General features: G+C 33.9%; 1 protein-coding gene across 9 annotated transcripts in view; it reads right to left on the bottom strand.

Moving 5' to 3' along the window:
* The window catches only part of GALNT13 (polypeptide N-acetylgalactosaminyltransferase 13), a 520,926-nt gene that overhangs the window by 319,150 nt on the left and 173,926 nt on the right, over positions 1-27,850 (bottom strand). For 2 of the 9 annotated variants that reach the window (XM_072751539.1, XM_072751537.1), the window contains one exon: positions 983-1,042. The exons of 6 other annotated variants lie outside the window; for them this stretch is intronic. The gene's annotated coding sequence lies outside the window, so the exon portion shown is untranslated. Of the gene's footprint in view, positions 1-982; positions 1,043-2,246; positions 2,410-27,850 lie in introns of all 9 variants that reach the window. One more of the 9 variants, XM_072751536.1, reaches the window with a different exon arrangement.

The following is a 27,850-nucleotide window of genomic DNA, read 5'->3' as shown; positions in this document are numbered from 1 at the left end:
CCACCAGAAGTTTCCATTTCTTTCCACATTATTCATTCTTGTAAGTACTACTAGAAAGTTTCCAATGAAAACTTGGGCTAATGTCCAATAAAAACAATAAAAAAAGCAAACAGTTAGTACTTAAATTGTGTTCATGTGCTATGCACTGTTCTAAACGTGTTACATATATTGTCACTTACTCAGCATAACAAGTATATGGGGTGGACACTATTTACCATCGTCCCAATTTTATGGAAGGGGAAACACAAAAATACATAAAATTTAAATAACTACCACGTTTGCCCAGTTAATGAGTGAAGTCTTGATAAAACCAAGGCAGCAGAAGCTCAGATTTTGTACTATTTATACACACACACACACACACACACACACACACAGAGTCCTATATCTGTCCAAAATCTCTCCAGAAAAGTGTATGTAGTGGTTACTTTAATTATGTGTTCATTAGTAATTCAAAACTCAGTTCACAATCTCTGATCTAGCTGAAATTATGCTGTATATTTAAAGTCAATTTAAAGGCATCAAATTCTACTGAATAAGTCTTAGAGCACAGTAATCTCTCCCTTTCTTAATCAAATTAACTTAATCTTACAGTTACTGATTTAAAATTTTCCTCTTTAATTCTGAGCTGATCATTCTCCATGTTAATTCAGAGAATTCATATTTGTTAAAAATAATTAAATTTTCCCTACAAGTGAGGGGATATATTGTATCAACAAAATAATGTATATATTTCACTGCTCCCGAATACCATGGTTTTCTGGGTTGTGAAAAAGCATAGGCAGTCAACATTTCCAAATATGTTATTCCAGACAAAATGATTCTAATAATTGTATAATTATTTCTGCAGGAAATATAAAGTACCTTTAGATAGTAATTTTATTTACATATTTTTCATTGGACACAGATCTACAACAAAATATAAAAGAGCAAACTTTACTACATCACATTAAATCAATTTAATACATAATTGCAAATGTACCTGGTTCTTATTCTGGATTCATTGTTCCAGCCTGTGAGCACATTTCTTCTGGCTGGAAACCTGCAAATGGTGGATATGTTTGTTTGTTTGTTTGTTTGTTTGTTTTATCACACCCCTATAATTATTAGATATATAGCTTCCTTATCTTGAATATAAATGAGACTGCCCTCCTCTGGATGATTAAATATCTATTAAGATAATCAAGCAGATTCTAGTTATGTCCATCTTCAAGTAAGAGAAAGAAAGAGAAAGAGAAGGAAATCCAGTATGTTACTAATGTCAAGGTTAATTCTTGGCCATCATGGTCAAGACATACTTTTCAAGACTAACTTTAATGATGTATTATTCAAATACAATATACTCACATGTGTAGTTCAATTCCTGACAAATGTACCTACCTTTAACCACTATTCCAAACAAAAAGCAGACAATATCCATTATCCTCAAAGTCCCCGTGTTTATTTCCAGTCACACAAATGCTCAGACTTGTGTTTTCTGTCACTGTAGTATAGATTTGTTTTTGTAGCATTTGTATAAATAAAATGATATGCAGCCTTTTGTGTCTGACTTATTTCCCGCAGTATATCAAGATTCAAAGATTCATCCATATTAGTGAATATATCAGTAGTCATTTCTCCTGAGTAAATACCTGGAAAGTAATTGCCGATGGTATGGGAAGTATATTTTAACTTCATAAGAGATTGCAAACTTTCCTCTAAATCACATTCCTACGACAGACCCAGTTGCTCTACATCTGTGCACTGCTAGATATTGTCATCCATTCTGATTTGGTCCTAAAAATGATATGTAATAATATCTCATTATAGCTTTTTTTAAGGATAAAAATATTTTATTTAATAGTTTTCTATACATTTATAATGTAAATATTTAGACATAGGAGATAGTACCTACCCTTCCTATCTTGATCTCCATCTGACAAGTGTTTGCAGGGGAGCCTATACTGAGGCATCGTAGGGCAGTAACAGGCGAACAGTTACTTTCAATCCCCGACACCACTCTAGAGAGGACTTTTTTTTTAATTTTTTATTTATTTTATGATAGTCACAGAGAGAGAGGCAGAGACATAGGCAGAGGGAGAAGCAGGCTCCATGCACCGGGAGCCGGATGTGGGATTCGAACCCGGGTCTCCAGGATCGCGCCCTGGGCCAAAGGCAGGCGCCAAACCGCTGGGCCACACAGGGATCCCCATCTAGAGAGGACTCTACAGAAACACACCATGGGCTGCCTGGGTGGCTCAACTTACCTTGACTCTGTTTGTGGCTCAGGTCATCTCATGGGGTGTGATGTGAAGCCAGGGTTGGGCTCCACACTCAGCATGGAGTCTGCTTGAGGAGTCTCTCCCGCTGCACTCCCGCTCCCCCACTGCCTGCTCATGCTCTCTCTCTCACACACACAAAGAAATAAATCTTTTAAAAAAAGAAATAAATTTTATGTTAACATGGCAGAAATTCTTTCTCTTGGTTAGCATTATAGATGCTGACCTATATATTTCCATGTGTCAGTTAATCATGGTCCCATTTCTGATCTATTTTTTTATCTCAGAAGTGTCTAAGGATGTCCCATCTATTTATCTTGGTCCTTACTCATAACAACAGATCTTTTCTTGTAGAAAAATATCAAATACTGATATTCATTTTTTTCTGATACACTTTCTTTCTTTATGTAAATCCAAGTTTTTGATGTGTTATCTTGCTCCTTTAAAAGAACTTTCAAAATTTCTTATAGTACAGTCTGTAAACAATAAATTTTTCTTAATTTTTGTTTCAGAAAATGTTTATTTTATTATTGAAGAACAGTTTCATTTGATATAGAATTCTACATTGGTAGTTTTTTTTTCTTTTTAATACTTTAATAATTTGACTACTCTCTCTTCCCATTTGCAAAGATTCTGATGAGCAGCTGGCTCTAGTTATCGTCATTCCTTTCTAGGTAAGGTTCCTCCCCTCTGGCTGCCTTCAAGGTTTCTATTTGTCTTTAGTTTTCTGCAGTTTCAATATGAATTGCCTAGGTGTGTGGTTTTTATATTTATCCCACTTGTGTTTTCTGAGCTTCTGGGATCTGTGATTTGAGGAAATAAATCATTGTGTCTTCAAATATTTCATCTTCTCATTTTCCCATTCTCCTTGTGTCCAATTACATAAATGTTGTACTTCTTACTTTGTCCCATAGTCTTGGGTGTTGTGTTTTGTTTTGTTTCCTTCTCCAACCTTTTTTTTTTTTTTAGGATTTTATTTACTTATTTGAGATAAAGTGAAAGAGAGAGCAGAAGCAGGGTGAAGAGCAGAGAGAGAGAGGGAGAACCTGGGATGGGGCTTGAAACCAAAGTTCTTCGCCATTCCTACCAGCCCAGCCTTGCTGCTGGTTTTTTCCTTTCCTTTGGGTATTTGCACTATGTGGGAAGCAGGTTTTTCTATGCGGGAGCCACTTTTTTGTACAGGGGTAAGTTGGGGTTTTCAGGGAGTCCTGTTTGGTGCCTCCTTCCGTATTTTCTTTCCTCAATCTATGCAAGCGGCTCTGGCTGCCATCATCTCCTCGGATGCCAGAGGGCTGTCACCCTAGCTCTTGAGCCCAAGGTGGTGGAGCCTCCTCGGAGGGGACTCCAGTTCTCTGGCACGGCCTGAGGTACACAGGTGTGTGCTCCACACGGTGGAGGGCAGGGGTGTGAGGGGGGAGGTGGGGAGGACTGTTGTTGCCCTTTGGAGCTTGGTAGGAGGGTGGACCCCAGGGCTTGGCAAGTGCCACTTCTGGCAGGTTGGAAATTTCCAAATAAATCCTTGTTTATTGGTGGTAAAAAAAAAAAGAGGTTCACTGAGTGGGGAACCTGGGATGGGGCTTGATCCCAGGACCCTGGCATCATGACCTGAGCCGAAGGCAGCTGTTTAATGGACTGAGCCACCCAGGCACCCCCTTCTCCAATCTTTTTTATCCTTGCATTTCAGTTGGGTAATTTCTGCTACCTGATGTTCAAGTTTGCTATTTCTTTCTTTGGCTATGTTAAATCAGGTATGAGCACTTTGAGTGCATTCTTAATTTCTATTACCACATTTTTAATATCTAATATTTCCTTTTAATTTTCTCTTATGGTTTCCATATCTCTACTGACAATACCAGTCTCGTACTGCATGTTGCTCACATTTTCCATGAGACTCTGTAACATATTATAATAATTTTTTTAAATTCCATATCAGATACTTCCACCATCTGAAAGATATCTGAATCTGGTTCTGATAATGACTATATTGCTTCACATTATGTTTTATATTGCTTTTTTGGCATGCCTTGCAATTCTTCCTCGAAAGGGAAATTTGTACAAGGCGATACATACTGAAGCATATAGGCCTTTAATATGAAAATTTATGATAATCTGGCTAAGAGTTGGGTTGTTTGATGTTTATCCTATTCCATTAAAGTTATATATATTAATATAATTTAGATTCAATAAAATTCATTTTTATTAAGATTATTTTTGACAAATGTTGACAGCATATAATTACCACCAAATCAAAATATAGACTACTTCCAGACCAATAAGTTTCATTGTGCTCATTTGCAGACAATCTGCTCCTTATAATTCCAGCTCCTGATAATCATTGTAACTGTCTTATGTTTTTCTTCTTTCCTAGAATTTCATAGTAATAGAATCTTACATCCTTCAGTTTTCTGTGTGTTTTTTGTGTGCCTGGCTTCTTTCACTTTGATTTCAGTCCTGTTCTGTGCATCAATGTGTTCCCTTTTATTAAGTAGTATTTCTCAGTAAATATTGTATGGGAATTTGATTACTTTCAATTGTTGCATGTTACAAATATAGCAGCTTTGAACATTTGCACAGGGACCTTTTTGTGGATGTATTCTCTTGGTTACATATTAAAGAATTAGATTGGTGATATGTAAGGTAAGTATATGACAAAATTTATAAGAAATTACCAAACTGTTTTCCCAAGTGTCTGTATCTTTTTCCATCTCCACCATCAATTAATTTGATTTCTAGTTGTTCTTCACTGTAGCATCTACTTAGGCATCCTCGTAGATGTGTGCTCTTATTTTGGATTTAATTTGCATTTCCCTAATGCTATGATGTGAAGCATCTGTTTATATGCATATCTATCATTACATTATCTTCTTTGGTGAAGTATCTGATTCAATTTTTTGCCTATTTGTTTTACTTTGGTAGTCTATTACCTCTGTAAATTCCATATCTATAAGTCTATTATCTATATAAGTTATAAGAGTTCTTTATATATTATGGATAAAATCCATTATAAGTTATATGTTTTCTGCCACTTTGTGGTTTTGTTTTTCTTTTGAAAAACAAAATTGAAAATTTTTATGAAGTCCAACTTCTCAATGTCTTTTTCCTTTATGATTTGCTGATTTGTGTCCTACCTAAACAGTCTTCACCTTCTCTAAGTCATTGAACTTTCTTCTATATTTTCTTCTACAATTTTAATGGTTACATCAAATATATATAGCTCTACAATCCATTTCAAGTTAATTTTAAATGAATAAGTAATTAGATTAAGGTTCATATATATATATATACAGTTTACATAATCATATATATATATGGCTTATATACTTATATATATATGTGGATATGGATAGTCAATTATTTTAGCACCATTTGTTGGAAAGACCTCTATCTCTAATGACTTACCTAACCAAGGTTGTTTAACATCAGTTGACCAGGTGCCTGGCTGGCTCAATTGGTTAAGCATCTGCCTCAGCTCAGGTCATGATCCCAGGGTCCTGAGATCAAGTCCTGCATCAGGCTCCCAGCTCAGCAAGGAATCTGCTTCTCCCTCTGCCCCTCCCCTCCCCATTCATGCTCTCTTGCTGTCTCTCTCTTGCTCTCTCTCTCCTACTGCTCTCTATTAAAATAAATAGTCTTTTAAAAAATAAAAATAAGTAAAATCACTTGAACTATAGCTGTTTATCTAAAGCAATAATAATAATAATGTTACTAGCTGATATAGCATATAGACAAGTGAAATAAATGAAAGAAATTTCATAAGGCTTACGATAGAGGAATTGGTAATACTCTATTAAAAGATACCTGTATTATATGTGAAGTGGTATAGCATCATTTCAAAGTATACTTAGATTAGTTTAAAATGTATGTATGATTGGAAACATCAACACCTCTCTTTCAATTACTGGTTGACCTAGCAGGCAGAAAATCAGTAAGGATATAGATGACCTGAACCTGAAATCAGTAGAATATAGAACCCTCTGAATCAACTTGATCTAACTGACATTGACAGTAGGTGGCGAATACTCCTAATGAGAGCAAAATACACATTCTTTGCAAGCTCACTTGGCAGATTCCACAAAATACATATTCAGAGACACAGAACACACCAGAAAAATTTAAAATAATAAATAACATACAAAGTATGTTTTTAGACCACAATGTAACAAAACTAAAAACCAATATGTATGAAACCTGTATGTGGAAAATTATAAAACTTGGATGAAACAAATTGGACGTAAAAGAATAGGAAATATTCTATTTTCATGGATTAGTAGACTCAATACTGGTAAAATATCAATTATTCCCAACTTGATCTATAAATTCAAAACAAATTCAATCAAAATCTCAAATACTATACATTCCACATTTGCAATCTTTTCTATTTATCTACCCCTCTCCAATTGTATAGCTAATTCACTTTGTTTGATGATCTACTCAGCAGACGATTATTGACTGTCTCCTATTAGACATGCACACCTCAGAAAGGAAATGATGAAATTCATTAGATGTAACTCTCCTGATGGAGGAGGTGGCTCCACTTTGCCACCTCTTAGATGCATCATTTGTCATACTTTTATGGTCAGGATCACTTGCTCCTTTAGCACCAAGTGGCAGACCTGCCACATTAGTTGTATGCATTGAAGAGGAAAATGAGGGCTGAATGGGCTTCAGGGACTAGCAGAGGCTCCACCAGTTACCTTGGTTTGTCAGCTTTGGTTTCCTTACCCCATCAATTAACCAAGAATGCCCCAACCAATTTTCATATATTCATTCTAGAGCTGGTTATACAATATGGTAGCCAGTAGCCACATGTGGTTATTTTAATTTACATTAATTGAAATAAAATAAAAATTTAGTCCCTCAGTTGCAATAGCCACACTTCAAGTACTCAAGATTCACATGGGGCTAATGGTTACTGCATTGGACAGTGTGAATTTTAAAACAGATCCATCACAGCAAAGAGTTCTATGAAACAGTACTGACTACAAAGTTTCTTTTAAATGTCAAAAAAATTCCAATTTTGCTAAGATCCTTAAATCTTTTCTTAGCAAAAATCTAATTCTGAAGAAATTTTCACAGCCTAATACTTTTATTGCATTAGCCATATTTAATGAAGACTAAGAGTACTGCATTATGTGAGAAGGAAGAGCCTTTTTTTTATTTTTAACTTATTTTTATTATTTTTTTAAAGATTTTATTTATTTATTCATGAGAGACAGAGAGAGAGAGAGGGAGAGAGAGAGGCAGAGACACAGGCAGAGGGAGAAGCAGGCTCCATGCAAGGAGCCTGATGTGGGACTTGATCCCGGATCACACCCTAGGCTGAAGGCAGGCGTTAAACCCCTGAGCCACCCGGGGATCCACGAGAAGGAAGAGTCTTAATGGAATGATTAATAAAGGTTCAAATATCAGAATATTTCTGGAGAGAGATTTCAGTAATTTTATAATGTGACTGAACAGAGTATATTATCTTTCATGTTAGGTTTTTCAAGATAAATACAGAATCAAGCATTTTCTTAATTCTGATTTATTTATAATATTTTCTTTTAACTAGAATCAGTTGCTGGATAGAAAATTAACTTTTCTTTCCTCCTACCATCATAGCACATCATTCACCTATAACAGTATTTCTCTTATTTAGTGTCATCCCAAAGGTTTTGTGTTATTGTTTGCTTTTGTTTATGTGTTCATTTGGCCCACTAGTTTCTGAACTTTGGGAAAATGCTTTAGGAGAATACTAAAACCTATACCAAATTTCCCCATAAAGCCTACTATATAATGCTTTGAATGGAGTGAGCACTTAAACTTCACTGAAATAATAACTGAATATTAATTTGAAAATATGTGTAATATGCCAATTTCCTGTGAAAATAAGGACTTCTTAGAGTGACAAGAAACACAAGATGTGATCTGTGTGTGTTCTAAGGCTTTAAAAAAGATTTACTTATTACTTTTATTAATTTACTTATTTATTTCTTTATGTATTTATTTTGAATAGATACGGGATATGTCCTCCCCAAATATCCCATGTCACATTTCATAGGTCTGCTTGATTCTCTAATTCAGTTAACCATTTGGTTTTCATACTAAGTAACCTATGTCTTACAATTTAATCTTATCCTTAATAAAAGTACCACTTTAGCCTGCTACCACTAACATCTTTTCAATTTTCTAGTTTTTTAGAACTTATGTAGGAAACAGGGTTGCAATTTATTGGTATTCCTCACAGTCCTTGTCAGCAAGGACTTGATATTTATGCTATTAATTTTGGATTTATCCTGGAGGCAATAAGAAGTTATTAACAGCATTTTAACTACGTGGTATAAGTGTAGTATTTTATAACTAATCAGTAGTAGCAAAGGGAATGGTTGTTTATGATAAAAATGAGAAGCAAAAATATCTCTTGAGAAAATTTATGAGATGACATTTCTGTGTGTACAAGTCTCTCAGTCTCTGTATATACAAGAGATGAGAAGGCTTTGAGAACCATTTCAGTGTTGAGACTTTTTGTCTTGTTATTTTTAACTGAGATTGAGATTACTATAAACCATTTCAATTGTCACTGCCCATAACCAGCTGTAAAGATGGCATACTTTTTATGGACCACCTCTGATTCACAAAAAGAGTATTTGTCTCTTTTCTCCACTCTACCAATTATGCTAACTTGATATGTTCTAGCACCAGAAGCCAGAAGTGAAGGAACAGAGTTAGGGGAGTGAGGGTTAGAGGGATGAAAAACACTCTCCAGAACCTGTGATTTTATTTTATTTGAATATGCTACATAAATTCCATAAAACAAATTTTGATTTGTTTGTCCAAAGAAAATACATATTTTAATAGAAGTGATAACTTAAAAATAAATATAATTCTTCCTTACTATATATACAGTAAGAATACACAGACTAGATTACCTGTTCTTCGAGTTGCAAGGAACCTCAAATCATTATCTTGTCTAACACCATGCTAATAAGAAAACATTATCAATCATGTTTTTTTAGATATGTTACCTAGGGAGAATAAACCAGTTATTTTAATCTATATATTTTGTGGTTCAGAGTTGCTGATAAATGCACTTTGAAAATAACAATACTCAAGTTATAAGAGTTTATGCTTAATTCTTAAATCTTTCATAAGGTACAAGATTAAAACCATTATATTTAATATTACAAATATTAAAGCCAGTATCTTTTAAATTATGTAAATTATTTAATTTCTTATGATTTATTCAGATGAAATTATGCAAATTCTAAATTATCCTATAAATAATCCATGTTATTCACATCTTTTTAAAGTTTAATAAATAGGACATTTGGGGGGATAAATCATGAATAAATAGAACTGAATAAACAGAATTGCATTCTATTCAGATATTAAGAAAAATAATTCTTTTTTTCTTCTTCCAGAGAGGCCATATGCATTATGCACAGTGAAAGAGATTTGAGGACAAGAATAAGTTGGGGGTGGAATGCAAAAATTAGCTTATTTTTGGCAATGATTTGAAAGTAAAAATTAAATTAAACCTTAAAATAAAGATTCTTGGCTCTTCTTTGCCCCATAGATCCCTTTGATATTTTAGTGATGCTCTTGTAGCTCTTTTCAGATTAATGTTTTAAACAGAGTAAAATATATAGGAATAAAGTATAACCAATTCTATTAAATATAATAACTAAAATGTTTTTTAAAATGTATGATACAGTAACATGAATTCTTCTCTGCTAGCACACCATGTAACATGATCTAGTAGTAAATCTAGTATCACCAGTATTAATGCAGTGATGAGACTAAATGATACTTAAAGATATTAGAACATTTAGACAATGCACTGACAGTTGAAGGAATCAAAAAAGAACAGCCACTAAAAATGCCACTGCAACATTAAATTGGCTGTATGTGAACAACATAGGTGAGATGTATTAAGTCCTAGACATTTCCAATGGGAATTCTCACTTTTAAAACATTTCTCACATCCATCAATTATGCATCATGTAGAGCTGGTAAAGAAATTCATCCTCCATATAAAAGTATATTTTTCTATTAAAATTTTTTTTTAAACTGTACCTAGAGTCACTGAAATAGGCATAGGTGTTAGGAAATTAACTGATGCAAAAATAGTAATACACATTATATTATTTCGAACATAAAATTACTTTATGTTTTCTCCTTAATCTAACAAATAAATTAGAATTTTCTAAACGCAGGTTATATGAGACTAAGAGCTCTGGAAATGGAAAAAATTGAAGACAAGGCCAAGCAAGATAACTAACTTGGAAAAGAATAGTTTACATTTAAACCAAGAGAATGTGTTAAGTGAATAATATTTTCCTTTGAAAGTGAAGCAGTCTGCCAATTAAACATCATGCAAAACTCCTCAGTGCCAAGTTAAATATTGAAATGCATTTTTGGGAGACAGAGAAAGAGAGAGGGGGAGGAAGGCAGAGAAAAATAGAGATAGTCAGAGACAGAGAAATGGAGAGGGAAAGAGAAAAATTGATTACAGAATTATACACCAATTAAAATGAAAAATCTTAATTTTTATTTGAACAGAAACTTATTTCCTCAAGCAAATAGATCTTTAAAGCAATTTTAAGGAAGAGTTACTGCTGGCAAATATTTTTTTATACATATTCGCTATATTGTGTCTTAAAACTAATGCCTTATTAATTGCAAGAACCTACGGTAATAAAGGATAATAAGAATAGATGGTTAAGTTATGCAGCATTACACCAAGGCTTTGAGAGTACAGCCAATAACCTCAGAAGGGAACAAGACATTGTCCAAATATTTCCTTTCGTGACTGAACTCTGCTCTTTTTTGTGTGTGAAGGCACTATACTTTGCTACCCTGGAAACTGCCTGATGGCCCAAGTTTCATAAGAATCCGTCCAGCTGATGGATTAATGGACTATTGAACAGCAATGAGTTTTGCATAAAAGAAAAAAGCTTGAGAGAAACAATAATAATAACTTATCTATACAGAACATGTGCTGAGTTATAAAGGTATTTTACACTTATGCACTATGAGGTAACTCTTCATGCAACACCTAAATGCCAAACACTAAACAGTGTCAGGCTTTACATTAGTAAGTAACCACAAGATCACTACATCAAAAGATCTGACTTTTATAACACCATCCAGCCAAGTTCCATTTATTGCCTTCTATGGCTATATTTATACACTGCTTTTATTCAATTTAACAAGCACTTTGTTGTGTTGTGGGGGTGGAGAGAAGGACTAGTATTTAAAACAAGATTACCTGGGTGTGAGCTATGCTCTGTGATATATTCATTGTATACCAAAGTATATTGGGCAAAGATATGCATCATCTTTTGATAAATTTGCAAATTCATTTGCAAAGTTAGGATAATAACTGCCCCGTGAAATGTCTAGAATCCCCATTAGTTTCAAATGAAATAATGTCTGGCAAAATGCTTTAAACATTACAGGGTATTTAATGTGGCATCTCTTTCAAGAAGTCTCCCATAAACTCTTAGTTTGGCCTATTATCCTTCTTTTAGTTATATAGTACCCTGTGCAAATGTTTACAAGAACATGTATATAGTTAATTCATTATCCTCATCAAATGCATACAGAAACTATGCACTATTCATTTTGGTAGTTGTAGAGGAGAGTATATTAGAGATACTGAAAAAATACTGCTAAATTGGATTAAGCTAAAGTTAAAAACTGAAAAAATGTGAAGTTACAAAGATGATGGCAGAGTAGAAGGACCCTACACTTGTCTCATCCCATGAAAACAACTACATAACTATCAAACCATCCTAAACGCCCCAGAATCAACCTGAGGACTGGCAGAACAAAGAGTTCAATAAATGAAATGAGAAACACATTTCATGGAATAAAGAGCAGGCTGGAAGAAACAGAGGAATGAAATAATGACCTTGAAGACAGACTATTGTGAAATAATCAAGCTGAAAATAAGAGAGAAAAAAGAATTATGCAAAAAGAGAATAGACTTAAGGAACTCGGTGACTCCATCAAACATAAAACACTTGTATTATAGAGATCCCAGAAGAAGAAGAGAGAGAAAAGAGAGTAGAAAAATTATTTGAAGAAATAGTAGCTGAAAACCTCCCTAATCTGGAGAAGGAAACAGACATCCCGATCTAGGAGGCACAGAGAACCCTCAACAAAATCAACAAAAGTGTATCTACACCAACAGATATTGTAATTAAAATGGCAAAATGAAGTGAAAAAAAAAAAGGTAGCAATACAAGGGGGGCCTGGGTGGCTCAGTCGACTTAGCATCCAACTTCTTGTTTGGAAGTTGGACAAAAACTCAGGCTGTGATCTCATGAGTAAGAAGTCTGTTTGAAGATTCTCCCCTCTACTCCTCTTCTCTGTCTCTGTCTCTGTTTTTGTCTCTAGAATAAATAAATTAATCTTAAATAAATAAATAAAATCAGCAATTCAAGGTAGACAATTACATACAAAGGAAACTCCACATGGCTATCAGTAGACCTTTAGCAGAAACTTTGCAAGCCAGAAGGGAATGACACAATACATTCAATGTGCTGAATGGGAAAAATCTGCAGCCAAGAATATTGTATTTAGCAATGCTATCATTCAGAATAAAAGGACAGATAAAGAGTTTCCCAGAAAAATACAAATTAAAGGAGCTCATGACCATTAAACCAGCCTTGTGAGACATATTAAAGGGGACTCTGATTGGAAAGACAAAAAATGACAGTATGAAAATAGAAAGCACAAAAGCAATAAAAATAGATACTTCTGTAAAATACCAGTCAAGGAATCACAAAAACAAGGACATAAAATGTGACACAACATAAATAAAATGTGGAGAGAAAAGGAATAAAGAATGGGTTCAAACTTAAATGACCATCAAGTTAATATACACTGCTATATGCTGAAGATGTTATATACAAACCTGGTAGCAACCACAAATTAAAAATCACTAATATATACACAAAGAATAAAGATAAAGAAATCCAAATATATCATGAAAGAAAACAGGCAAACCATGAAAGAGAAGAAAGGGTCAGAGAAAAATCTCTAGAAACAACAAAAAAAATGGCAATAAATACATATCTATCAATAATTACTTTTAAGGTAAATGGACTTAATGTTCCAATCAAAAGATATAGGGTAGGGTAAGAAAATGGATTAAAAAAACAACAACAAGACCCATCTTTATCTACAGAGGGCCCATTTTAGACCTAAAGACACCTACAGATTGAAAGTGAGGGGATAGAGAAACATCAATCATGCAAACATGTCAAAAGAAAGCCAGAGTAGCAATACTTATAACAGACAATAGATTTTAAAACAAAGATTGTAACAAGAGAAAAAGGAGATGCTATATAATAAAACAAGGGACAATCCAACAAGATAAAATTATTATAAATATTTATGTACACAACATGGGAACACCCAAATACATAAAACAGTTAATGATAAACATAAAGGAACTAGTGAATAGTAGTAATACAATTAGTGTGGGGATTTTAACACCCCATTTACGTCAATGGACAGATTATCCAATCAGAAAATCAACACATTGGATCAGGTGGATTTAACAGATATATTTAGAACATTCCATCCTAAAACAGAATATGCATTCTTTTCAGTGCACATGGAACATTTTCCAGACTAGATCACATATTAGGCCACAAAACAAGTCTCAACAAATCAGAAAGATCGAAATCATACCACGCATCTTTTTGACAATACTACTATGAAATGAGAAACCAACCAAAAATAAAAAAAATCTGGAAAGACCACAATACAAGGAGGTTAAATAACATGCTACTGAATAATGAATGGGTTAATCAAGAAATCAAAGAAGAAATCCAAATGTACATGGAAACAAATGAAAATGAAATAACAACAGTCCAAAACCTTTAGACAAAGTTCTAAGTTCCAAAGGAAGTTCTAAGAGGAAAGTTTATAGCAATAAATATCTACCCAAGAATCAAGAAAAATCTTGAATAAACAACCTAACCTTATACCTAAAAGGGCTAGAAAAAGAACAAAACCAGCAGAAGGAAGGAAATAATATAAGATTAGAACAGAAATAAATGACATAGAAACTAAAAAAGCAGTATAACTGATAATTAAAACTAGGGGCTCGGTATCCCTGGGTGGCTCAGCGGTTTAGCGCCTGCCTTTGACCCGGCCCAATCTTGGAGTCCCGGGATCGAGTCCCACATCAGGCTCCCGGTATGGATCCTGCTTCTCTCTCCTCCTGTGTCTCTGCCTCTCTCTCTATGTCTATCATAAATGAATAAATGAATCTTTGAAAAAAAAACCTAGGAGCTGATTCTTTGAAAAGATAAATGAAATTCATTAACTTCTAGCCAGATTCATTAAAAAAAAAACAAAAAGACTCAAGTAAAATTACAAATAGAAGAAATAACAACCAATGCAACAGAAATACAAACAATTGTAAAAGAATATATGAAAAACTACAGGTCAACAAAATAGGAAAACCTAGAAAAAACAGATAAATTCCTAGAAACATACAAACTACCAAAACTGAAGCAAGAAGAAATAGGAAGTCTGAATAGACTGATTATGAGCAAGGAGATTGAATCAGTAATCAAAAAACTCTCAATGAACAAAAGTCCAGGACCAGACAGCTTCACAGGTGAATTCTACCAAACATTTAAAGAATAGTTAATACTGTCCTTCTCAAACTACTCCAAAAAATAAAAAAGGAAAGAAAACTTCCAAATGCATTGTATGAGGCCAGCATTACCCAGATACCGAAACCTGATAGAGATAACAGAAAAAAGAGAACTACAGGCCAATAACTTTGATGAACATTGATGCAAAAATCCTTAACAAAATGCTAGCAAATAGAATTCAATAATACCTTACAAAGACCATTCCCCATGATCAAGTGGGATTTATTCCTGGGATATAAGGGCAGTTCAATATTTGTAAATCAATCAATGTGATACATCACATCAATAAGAGAAAGGATAAAAAACATAACATTTCAACAGACATAGAAAAAGCATTTGACAAAGTACAACATTCATTAATGATAAAAGCCCTCAACAAAGTAGGTTTAGAGGAATATACCTCAACATAATAAAGGCCATACATAAAAAAACCCACAGCAAACACCATCCTTAATGGAGAAAACCTGAGAACTTTCCCCTAAGGTCAAGAACAAGGCAAAGATGTCCACTCTCATCACTGTTATTCAACAATGTACTAGAAGTTCTAGCAATAGCAATTAGACAGCAGAAGAAATAAAAGGCATCTAAATTGGTAAGGAGGAAGTAAAACTTTCACTATTTGCAGATGATATAATAATCTCTATAGGAAACCCTGAAGACTCCACCAAAACACTGCTGTAACTAAAAAATGAATTCAGCAAATTTATGTCCCAGGATACAACATCAATGTTCAGTATCTGTTGCATTTCTACACACTAATAAAGAAGCAACAGAAAGAGAAATTGAGGAAATGATCCCACTTATAATTGTACCATAAATAATAAGATACAAGAACAAACCTAACCAAAGAGGTGAAAGACCTGTATTCTAAGTACTGGAAAACAATCATGAAAGAAATTGAAGAGGACACAAAAAATGGAAAGACATCCCATGCTCATGGATTGGAAGAAAAAATATTGTTAAAATGTCTACACTATACAAAGCAATCTACAGATTTAATGCACTCCCTATTACAATACCAAAAGCATTTTACAGAACTAGAACAATTGTGAAATTTTATGGAACCACAAAAGACCTCGAATTGCTAAAAAAAAAAAAAACAATTTTGCAAAAGGAAAGCAAAGCTATAGCTATCACAATTTCATACTTTAAGATATATTACAAAGCTGTAGTGATCAAAACAGTGTGGTACTGACACAAATATAGACACATAGATCAATAGAACAGAATACAAAACCCAGAAATAAACCCACAATTATATGGTCAATTAACTTCCAATAAAGGAGGAAAGAATATCCAATGGGAAAAAGTCTTTTCAATAAATGGTGTTGGGAAACCTGGACAGCAACATGCAACAGAATGAAAATGAGTCACTTTCTATAAATGAATTCAAAATGGATTAAAACTTAACGTGAGACCTGAAACCAGAAAAAATCCTAGAAAAGCACTGGTAGTAATTTCTCTGACATCAGCCATAATGACATTTTTCTGTATATGTCTCCTGAAGCAAGGGAAGCAAAAGCAAAAATAAACAATTGGGACTATATCAAAATAAACACTTCTGTAGAGCAAAGGAAACAATCAACAAAACTAAAGGGCAACCCACTGAGGGGAGACGGTATTTGCAAATAACATATCTGCTATAGGGTTAGTATCCAAAATATGTAAAGAACATACACATCTCAACACTCCCAAAACACATAATCCAATTAAAAATGAGCAGAAGACGTGAACAGACATTTCTTCGAAGACATATAGATGGCCATCAGACACATGAAAAGATGATCAACATCACTCATTATCAGGGAAATACAAATCAAAACTAAAATGAAGTATCACCTCATACCTGTCAGAATAACAAAAATCAAAAACACAAGAAACAATAAATGTTGGCAAAGATGTGGAGAAAAAAAACTCTCATGCACTATTGGTGGGAGTGCAAACTGGTGAAGCCACTGTGGAAAACAGTATGAAGTTCCCTCGAAAAGTTAAAAATAGAACTACTCTACAATTCAGTAATTGCGCTACTGTATATTTACCCAAAAAATACAAAAACACTAATTCAAAGGGATATATGTACCCTTATATTTATAGCAGCATTATCTACAATAGCGATATTATGGAAAGAGTCCAAATGTTCACTGATGGATGAATGGATAAAGAAGATGTGGTGTGTGTGTGTGTGTGTGTGTGTGTGCACGCGCGCGCACATGATGGAATATTACTAAGTCATAAAAAGGAATGAAATCTTGCCATTTGCAATGACATGGATGGAGCTAGAGAGTATAATGCTAAGCAAAAACAGTCAGTGAGAGACAAATAACATATGAGTTCACTCTTATGTGGCATTTAAGAGGCAAAACAAATGAGCAAGGAAAAAAAAAAAAGGGACCAAGACAAACCAAGAAACAGACTCTTAACTATACAGAACAAACTGATGGTTCCGAGAGTGGAGGTGGATTGGGGATGGGTCAGAGATGTGAAGGGCTTTAAGGAGTACATTTGTTGTGATGAGTACCAGTGTTGTAAGGAACTGGAATCACCGTATTATATACCTGAACTAATATAACACTGTATATTAACAGTACTGTAATTTAAAATTTCCTAAACGTTTAAAAATGCTTAAGAGCATTAGTTTTTACTACAGATAAGCAATTTTGGGGTTTCTCTTAATTTCTGCAATAACTGATATCCTGGTTACAGATATCACTTAAAAAATAAAACACACAAAAGAAAGACAAAGAGAAATCCTCTACTCTCAAATAGTTATAAAAATACAGTTTAAAACATGTCACATCTCATTTTCTTTATTCATATTCTTTTATTTCTTCCACAACTGAGATTCTTTCAAGACATAAGTAGGACTATATTATGCTCCTTTAAATGGGACATGAAATCTTCTGAGCTTTTAAATACCTGAGTTTATATTTAAAATGTTGTACTTAATGCTTTAAAAGTTCTGAGCACTCTATACTTATTTTTTGAACAAGTATAGGATAGAATCCAAATATTCACATGGGTGTGGCACAGAAACTAGAGTCATTTTTCTCTACGTGGAGTCCTTTACACCAAAGAAGTACCAACAGCTGCTGACACTCCATAATATTCTCTGTACTTATATTTCATGCCTTACTTACCAAGTACATGTGGTATACTTTTATTATTGAAAATTCAGCGCTCATTCACCTGCCCTCACATAGTTACCATTATTAGTGTTGATTATTGAGTAAATGATGTTCCAGTGCAGCTGTAAACTTCTCTTGGTCTTGATACTGTTAACTAGTCTGTAAGTACATTCCTAGGTATGCTTAAAGCAGCTTCTGATTCTAGCAAGAATAATTGTACATTTTAAGTATTTGGCTATGCCAGTGCAATTCCAATAGTGACAGTTTTCAGTTAATTAAGTTAATTGGAGAAGATATTTTCAGCATTGCAAGAGATGTAGCCTAGATGGAGCATGCATTTCAAATTGAGTAGTTGCTTTTAAACTCCAAAATCTCTATATTATAACAGACATTTTGCATATCTCATTTAGTCTAGCAAAACACCTTCACAAAAAAGGATAGGGCCTCTAGTGCATACAAAATGTCAAACATTTGCCTCCATTTTCTTCTTAATAATTTTAATTAGCTCTTATTTTAGAACCAAATTAGTTTTAAAGGGAGCAGTGTAGAGTAATTCTTACCAATATAGATGAGATCTATCAAAAACAACTCCAGTTAACTTGGCTGAAAGTTTACAATTTTTCACAAGAGGACTCACAGGCTTGAGCAGCTGCAACATAGACTGTCAAAGCACCAACGTGAAACCATCTGAACAACCATACACAACCACATTACAGCATTTTTTGCAGACATGAAGCATGAAATGCCTCCACTGGCAGCAAGATTCTCTGTACTTAGCTTGTGATAATAGGGTTGCCAGACAGGGTTTCCGCCTATCTAAATTTTGATAAACTCCCAGGGTATCATTAAATATCCGATTATTTCAAAGCAGTCCCGTAATCTAAATGATCCATTCAGTTACTGACTATAGAGCCCTTCCTGGTCACTTGGTAAATCTCATCAAATCATGAATTAGTATCTAGATGAAAATTTAAAATTACCTCAATAGAGTGAAAAATAAAAACTTTCAGTTTAACTACCATATGTCATTTTCTGACAGAAATGACTATAATTTTGAGGAAAAGGGTTTATTAACATATTTATAGATTTTTAAATGATTTCAATAATCCCCTATTATAAAAGATGTGCAAAATAACATATATATTTGGGTAAATGACCTTAAATTCTTCTATTTAAGACTGTTGAAAACACATCTTAATTATAAATAATCAGCAAGTATGATGTAAGATAAAAAACTGACAAAAGGCAATTCATGTCTTTTATTTAGCATATTTTAAAATGCCTAATACAGACTATATATATTTATATGATCATTTGCTTCAGCTTGTGAAGATTTTTTTTAAGGTCTTGAGTTTTTGAACCATTATAATCAATATCTTCTCCAAGTCGACCATCTTTTACATATGCAATTAGCATGCCTTTTTGTCTTCACTCTAATTAATGATGAGTAGAGCACTAAAAATTGAAAACAGATGATTCAAAATTACCTATATTGGTTATATATACTGAAATATAGAGAGGATCAACAGGTACAGAAAAAAATTGAATATATATATATATATACAACTTATTTATGCATTTATAAAAGCAAATAAAATTATGTCAGTACTAAAAATAAACCTATCACATTCAATAAAGTAAAAATATAAATTAACTTGTATAAACGTATCATTCTACATTTATTGTGTTATCTCCATACCAAAATGGAGATCTTCATAGCAAAACTGTAATGAGAGACTTCATCAAATATTTTGAGCACTAGTCTTCAATACAACTTTAGCAGCAAAACAGGGGTAGTTACTGTGGAGGAGCAGCAGACAGGGAAGGAAAGAAGAACCTGATGCAGGGCTCCATCTCATGACCCTGAGATCATGACCTGAGCCAAAATCAATCAAGAGTCGGTTGCTTAACTGACTGAGCCACCCAGGCGCCCCTATGCAGTCTGACATATAAAGCAATTTTTATGGTGACAACAGTTGGCTCTTACTGAATTAATCCTTTTCATTCCTACTGATAATATTGATAATTCTATATTTAATCATTAGTCTGGTTCATTAAATTAAGAACTCTAAGCCATTATGCAAAAGCTTCTAATAAAAACATCTGCTGTTTCTTCCTATATCAAGGGAATTTTATCCAATACAGTGAATTAAATCTGTTAGTGTTGCATTTTAGAATTTTAAAATTTAAAACAGTGCTGATGAATAGATATTTCTGTTGGGTAACTGTATGACATACATATTTATGTAAAATGGGACAAAAATTAGGGTCACGTGAGTAGGATAAATATAAAATTAGAATATAAAATATCCTAATTGAGAAAAGTTATTTTTATAAAACTAAAGGAAATTGGAGTTGAATATCTGGAGTGACTTCCTAACTATGAAATACAATAAATGAATTACGGAACAGCTTCCTGAGACTCTGGAAGAAGCTCAATCACAGAGGTTATTTTAAAATAGACTGGGAAAAAGTGCTGAAGACACATTTTGTAGGATAGGAAATGTAGGTTTTCAAAAGGATAGAATGAGTAAATGAAGTTTGCTATTTTTTTATGGGCTTATATTTTGGGATTGCATTGATAAAATATATTTTAAATTGCAGGCAGCCAGCATTTCTCATCCCCCAGTTCAGGTCTGTGTTGCAGCAGCTCTATTCCAGACAATGACTGAGAGACCTGGGCTTTCCTCCTTTGTTGAGTCTCCACTCACAGGTATAGTATACCCCAGTGTGACAGGCTGAGAAAACACCTGGTGGGCCAAGAATAGTGCGGCCCTGATTATATTTGCCCCAAATGACACTTGTAGGGCAAAACCTCAAAGCTAGCAGAGGTAAACTACCATGCCTTCCTGATGTCCTGCTTGTGAAGCAGGCATATCACTCTTAACAAAAGTAGACCACTGTCCCACACTCTACTATGGAGTAGTCAGGCACAGAGACTTTGCAGAAGAGTAAGAAGGGTTGTAAGGACAGATAGAGCTTCAAATTCTCCCCAAAGGAACTGACTTTGCTTGAAACAGAAGATGAGGAAAATCAGCCTAAAGATGTTCTTTCTTTATAACAATGGGGATTTTGGAAGTGAGCATGAAGAGGAGACTGGTAGCTCGAATGGAGTAACAAGCTAAACTGTAGACCCTTTACAGTTCACCATAGAGAACCGGGTAAAGAGATAGTAAGAGTCCTCCTGGGTTCAGAACAAATCTCAAAGACCAGTCTCTAACATTATTCTTGCAAAAATGTCTGAATTGAATTGGATCAGACTCTGGAGAAATTTATATCCCCAGGCACATTTAAAACAATAGAGCAGTCAGTCTGTAACTGGTGTTGAAGAACAAAAACCATGTTTGATACCTTTGTGTAAAATGCTTCCCCAAATTGTTCTGATATTTTATTTTTAAGAAAAGCACTTACCACTACTTTTTAACTATACATAGAAACGATTAACTGTGTATAGAGAGCTTTTCTAGAAAATATGTACTAATAATTTTAAAATATGTAGACTATGGAGGGCTAAAGTAGGATTAATGAACAAAAGAAAACAATGTTGGATTCTAGGTAAAATTAAAGGACACAATAGTTTCTCCTTCATGTCTCCTAAAGAGAAAACAAGAGAAAAGAATATGAGAATATAAACAGAAGAGATAAAGGCCATCGTTACTTTGGTAAGATCAATAAGAGATTCAAGGCTATTAAGAAGAATTATAAGTGTATGGGGCACAGCCTGGGGCCACTTGTGTTTAAACTTTTCACACTGTATTATAGTTATCTGTTTACATTTATTTACTTATAATCTACCTCGTTCAAAAAGGATAGAAGACAATTTACAGAAACATTTAAAATTTTCTGATACAAAAGCATTGTCAGAAACTGAAACACGATTGGTAGCACAAAGCCATGGATAAGTCTTACAAAAAATGCTATAAGATTCAACACAATCAGGACACGAATTTAGTTCTCTCTCTCTCTCTTTTTTTTTCTTAACAAAGAAATGAGAAAAACATGAATAGAGTTTCACATTTTTATTCCAAGAAAAGTATACTGTTGCTCTGAAAGTCAGTCTATTATTCCAGCACTGAAGTCTGATAGAAACACTTCCCACATGTACTCATTCTGGGAATAGTGAGTAATGATGGGAAAATGGAATACACATATAGTGGCATCTTAGATCAAACTTATCCATTCTGAACATTATTGAGTTTATAACATTTTTTCAATTGTTTTTCAAGATACAAAATAAATATATTTGAAGATATAAGTATAATTGATAATAAATATAATTGATAGCTAGACCTGGACTATTAAACTCATAATGATTTATGATATCAAATCAGTCTCACTAAAATAAAATTAATTTGAAGAAATTCCAAGATAGACTTGTGAATGTTAAAAGGTCTCTGTAAAAAAAAGTATCTGTATAATCAGAATATAATATGTGCTATGACTTCTACAAACCTGTGCCTTTGGTTAATATGCAATATATTTTAAGGCTCAATGATTCAGAGAATTTTTTAAAAATAATGTTGCACAGCCTTTATCTAAGTTTCCACTAACCTGAGTAACAGTCTGAAAAATTAGCCAGTGGCATACGTGGTATCATTAGAAAAATATTTCTTTTTGATAGTCAAGGTTTCTCAGTAGTACAAAATCTGCACAGTGTCAACAATCCCCAATTCCTTTCAAAAGATAACTATCTTTTTCTTTTCCCTATCAGGGACCTGAATTCGCACCTGCAAACGTTCAATATAAATAACTAATCCTCTCATGAAAAACAAATACTGATGCCACAGTGCATGTAGTGAACTCAATTCCATCTGTTGCATCACAAGCTGGATTTGCTTTTTTTCATCCAGAGGATATTTTGGTTTTGTATAATGGTATACCTATCAATTCATGTAATCTTCTTTAACCAGTATAAGATACATTCTTGAGGGCATCAATCTGTAGGGTCCCTCTATATTTATAAAATTTAAAAGTATAAATAGCTATACTCTGCTTTGGTATATATTCAGTTCCCAAGTTGTTCTTTGATTATTGGTTTTCTGAAAGTTAACACATGTTTTAAAGTATCACCAAAACAAATTCAAAGGTAAATCCTCTGTGGGCAGAGGACTGCATTCATTTGCTGACAAAAATCAGTGTTCTGAATACAGATGCATACCATAAAAAATTTTTAGATGAATATGTAGAACATCGATTATATTTACAAATCCATTAGCCCTGATAGCTCTAGCTAAGACAAACCCATCCTAATATATATATATATATAAAGAGAGAGAGAGAGAGAGAGAGAGAGATTTCTCTATGCAAGAAAACAATATATATATATATATATATCTCACTAAAGGAAAAAGGGAAGAGGGTCTGGACAGTTTCGTATTACAGCTTGGTGTAGTGTGTCTAGGAACAACGGGCAGCAGCCGCAGTGTAATAAATTCCCAATGGATACTATGAGTGGTGCTATAAAATTAAACAAGCCAAATTATAAATTACTTATGAAAATAAAATCTTCATGAATGAATTCTTCATTGAAGAAATTCAGAAGATGGGAAATCGACTCCATTTATGCATAACGCTTAAAATACATCATCACATGTAATCTTCACAGATGCTCTGTGGTATGAACAAAAGGAAACTGAGGCTGATTTAGGTAACTCGCCTGAATTCTACTTCAAATAAATGATGGAAGCAGGAATCAAACCCAAGACACATGAACTCCCAAACCTTTATAGACCTTCCCTTATAATACACCTCATCAGAGAACACAGGCTCATTTACAGTCTCCTGTCTCTCATAAAGCCACTGAATTTTGAATGAACCTTCCGTCTCCCTAATTTGTGAATTTGGATGCTTTTATCTTTACAACTAGCTTTGTGAGGCAAGGCTGCACCTGAAAGCAGTAAGGGTTCACAGGAACAAAGGAGAGTCATTCTCACACTACTCCTACAGCCTGCATTAAAATTAAAATTATAATTGAACTTTGTTTTACTCAGCAATTAGTTCCAATTCACAATTTTCGGTTGTCACTATTTTAAACCGAGGCAAAAAAGTAAAGAATGTTTTTCTTCATTCAAAGAAATGATCTCAATAGGTATATTTCTTTCATCTAGAGGGGTTTTTAATCTTTTGAGAATTAGCCCTGCCAAATATTTCTATTTCCTGAGCAGGGCTGGGGAAATAAGAGGGTGAAGGGGGACTCAGCTCAGCAAGAATATAAATATAGATCAACTCTGTGCAATTGGGGTCTCTGGCATTTTCATTACAGAAAATGTTCTGCAGGAAGAGGCAGAGAGCCAATAACTAAGCATGACCTTGAAATTACTTGAAAGCAATTAGTTTGCTTTAGTGAGCAAGAAAAAAGTAAACAGTGACAGAGAATATAGGAATTTCTTAAGCAAGAAATTTGAGTGAATATCCAAAATTGATGCCTGTGGTCAATTATTCAAAATAAAAAAAAAGATTTCTAAACAATTTCAAATGCGGTGTATTGGATTGGTTTATACTGAGGAGTAAAAACAAAAGAATGGCACTTAGAATGAAGAAGGAAATCTTTATTATACACAAAGCTTTTCTTAAAACCAACAGCATTAAAGCTTACCTGAACATTGACACTGAGCTTCCCTATTAGTTTAGCTAAAACAAATACCTGTGTTATAGGTGGCATGAAAGATCGGTTTTAAATACTTGTGATAGAGGCAAGTGAAAGCACTAGTATTATTGTAAGCAGTTTCAGAAATATAATATGATCTAAGTATATTTAAATAATTTAAGGATTATATTATACTTAACTTAAAATCAATTCCCTGAAATTTAATGGGCTTACCTGAGAGTTGTAATATCGTTTCGTGGACTACAACTTAGTTTTCAACAGTCCTTTTCATGTTCAAGATATATCAACTTAATTTTTACAAAACTCAGATAGGATTTGTATTGTAGAAACTATATAAGTCAAGATTTTTGTTAACCAGTTCAGCAACAAATTCCCATATTAAAAATTAGCTTACTGTAGAGAGAATGTCCAGGAAAACATATGCAAGGAATTTAATAAAAAATGAATTTCTTACATTCTTTAACTTATAATAAAAAAAAGTGACATTTACAATTAAAATATTAATTTGGGACCATTACTGCTTGGGATCCTAAAAACAGCAACCATCAGATGGTGTTTAGGCTAAATATCTCCAACAGGAAAAATTAAAAAGTGTATTTTAAAAAGTGTATTTTGTTTTTTCTGTCGTTGTAAATTTAGATTCTGGAATTGGCGTTTGGTGGTGTGAAGCGTTGCTCACAAGTGGCCAGAACTCCTCTTCCTAAAGGATTTTGAGATTGAGGAACACCTGTATAACCTCCCCTCTATGCCTTGGTTCTAGTCCCTCCCTCTGAGTTGAATAACCATTTTTAAATTTTTTTTGTTTTTATTTTAGTTGGTGCTCTGACGCTTAATCTCAGTACCCTTTACTCTTGATTGTCAAATTTTGATAAAACATGTGCCATTTTCTTTGGTAAGAGAAAGCAGGTCTCATGTCTGCCAGAACACAATTTATATGCCTTATTGGCTCCATTAAACTTTTAAAAAACTAAAAAAAAATTTTTTAATGTTCCAGAGCCTATTTGCATACTGAGTAACTCACCCAAACCCCTTCAATCTGCCCTCCACTCCCACCAGATGGATAGTCTCAAAACACCTGCCCCTTTAGTCCTTAGGTTCAGAATATGCCTTTCTCCCTGCCTATTGTCCATAGAAACATCAAGGTGGAGTTATTCATCATAACAGTTAACGCTCAGCACTGGCAATCTCCCTTTGTTACTAAAGCCTGTCACTGTCACCCTTCCTCCCATAACATCATTTCTGTTGCCTTCTTCACTTTAGCAGGGACCAAACTATAATTGCTTTGATTGCCACATAAAGGGAAATTGCAAGCAGGGATGTGGTTGTTACCAGATGAGAGGACAAACAGGTGCTGCTTCATTATCAATGGTGCAAGACCTTATATAAAGGGGACTCCTAAACACAGGTATCCACCCCTCAGAGAGCAGAGGACGGAAACGAGATGTCTTTCTTATCTTTCAAGTCCTCCTTCAAAGCCACTCAAGAAAGCCTGTTCCTTCTCCAGCTCAGAGAGATGAATAACAGTGACACTCCTTGAACCAATCATTGTATATTTATCATTTGTTCCTTTGAGGGAAGGAACTATTTGTTACACTTCATCATATGTATCATAATCGACCTGCATGTAAGGTATGCTTAAAACACATGCATCCTTAATTCAGAAAGTGAGAGTGTTAAAGCACTGTAGACACCATCATGTTTAACATCCTTAATTTAAAAATGAGGAAACACAGGTACAAAGAAATTAATAGATTCAACAATTAAATTAATTTTCAAGGGTTATGAAATGAAATTGAAGAAGTTTTTAACGTCATACATAAATTTTAACTGCTTTGGTATATAAAGAAGAAAAAAGTTCTGGTCTTGGAGCAACAGGCCAAATGTCAGCTCATCTGTCTTTGTTTTGTGACCTTAGATCAATTATTTTACTTCAACATCATTTTGTATAAGATGAAAATAAAATGTATATATATATTGTTTATAAAACAAAGGACATAATTCATGAAATAAGTATATATCATAGGACAATAGGGGCACCTGGATGGCTCAATTGGATAAGCATCCAACTGACCTGATTTTGGCTCAGGTCATAATCTCAGTGTCAAGACCCACATCAGGCTCCACACTCAGTGGGGAGTCTACTTGAGATTCTCACCTTCTCTCCCTATGTCTCTCCCCCACTCTCTCTTTCTAAAGGAACTAAAATAAATCCTAAAATAAAAAGCTCTTCTTCTTCTTCTTCTTCTTCTTCTTCTTCTTCTTCTTCTTCTTCTTCTTCTTCTTCTTCTTTTTCTTTTTTTTAAACTTTCTGGCCTATGAATATAAGGAGTTCCTCAAAGTTAAGAACAAGCCTACAACTAGGGAATCTACCAGGATAGGGAAAAGTAAACTGGTTTCTAAATTTTAACCAAGAAGCTAACAACCTATGCTATTTTAGAAGAAATCTATCATATTCATAAAATGTTTAATTTTTTTTTTGATTGTATGAACAGGAAATTTTTTGAATTTGAGACTAGAGATGAAGAAAACCCAAGGCTCAAGCATACTTCTTTATTGTGGTTTAACCACAGTGTCCATTAGAGATTGAGGCTACTTTATACTGTTAAACACCAGATATAATACTAAAGCATGAATAAGATAAATCAGTGGTCATTGACAATGGTCTACATTCAAAGCACACTACATTTGGATCATGATAACATTCACAACTTTGAGCAGCTTCTCAATAGCATGTGAAAAGTCATTGCAGTATGGGTAGGGTAAGGTGGCATAATTTGAATGTGGTTTACAGTAAAAAGACCTGGCACCAGAGTGTGTTTGTGGTCTATGGCCTGAGTTTTGGGTAAGAGTACTTTGGAATGATAATGCTACATCCATCATAGTTCATTTTACTTCTATCAGCTCACTTGAAGTAAGGACTAAAATAGAACTGCTGCTACTGCCACATAGAGCAAAGTGATGGCCAGTGATGTGGATTTTCTGGTAAGGACACTGCTTGATCAAAAGTGATACAGGTCACTAGAAGATAAATCATGAAGAGAACACAGAGCAGAAGGTAGTAGGCTAAAAGAATGCCTGCTCTGTCTCAGGAAGGCAGATTTGTATGCTGATATTGTGGTGGTGTCACATATGGAAACGATGTAGAAGGAAAATAAAAGTGAAAAATCAAGAGAAGGGTACTACATACAGTGCCCTGAA

This window comes from Vulpes vulpes, chromosome 3, assembly GCF_048418805.1.
Source record: "Vulpes vulpes isolate BD-2025 chromosome 3, VulVul3, whole genome shotgun sequence".
NCBI lineage: Eukaryota > Metazoa > Chordata > Mammalia > Carnivora > Canidae > Vulpes > Vulpes vulpes.
This window is presented reverse-complemented; position numbering and strand designations above follow the sequence as displayed.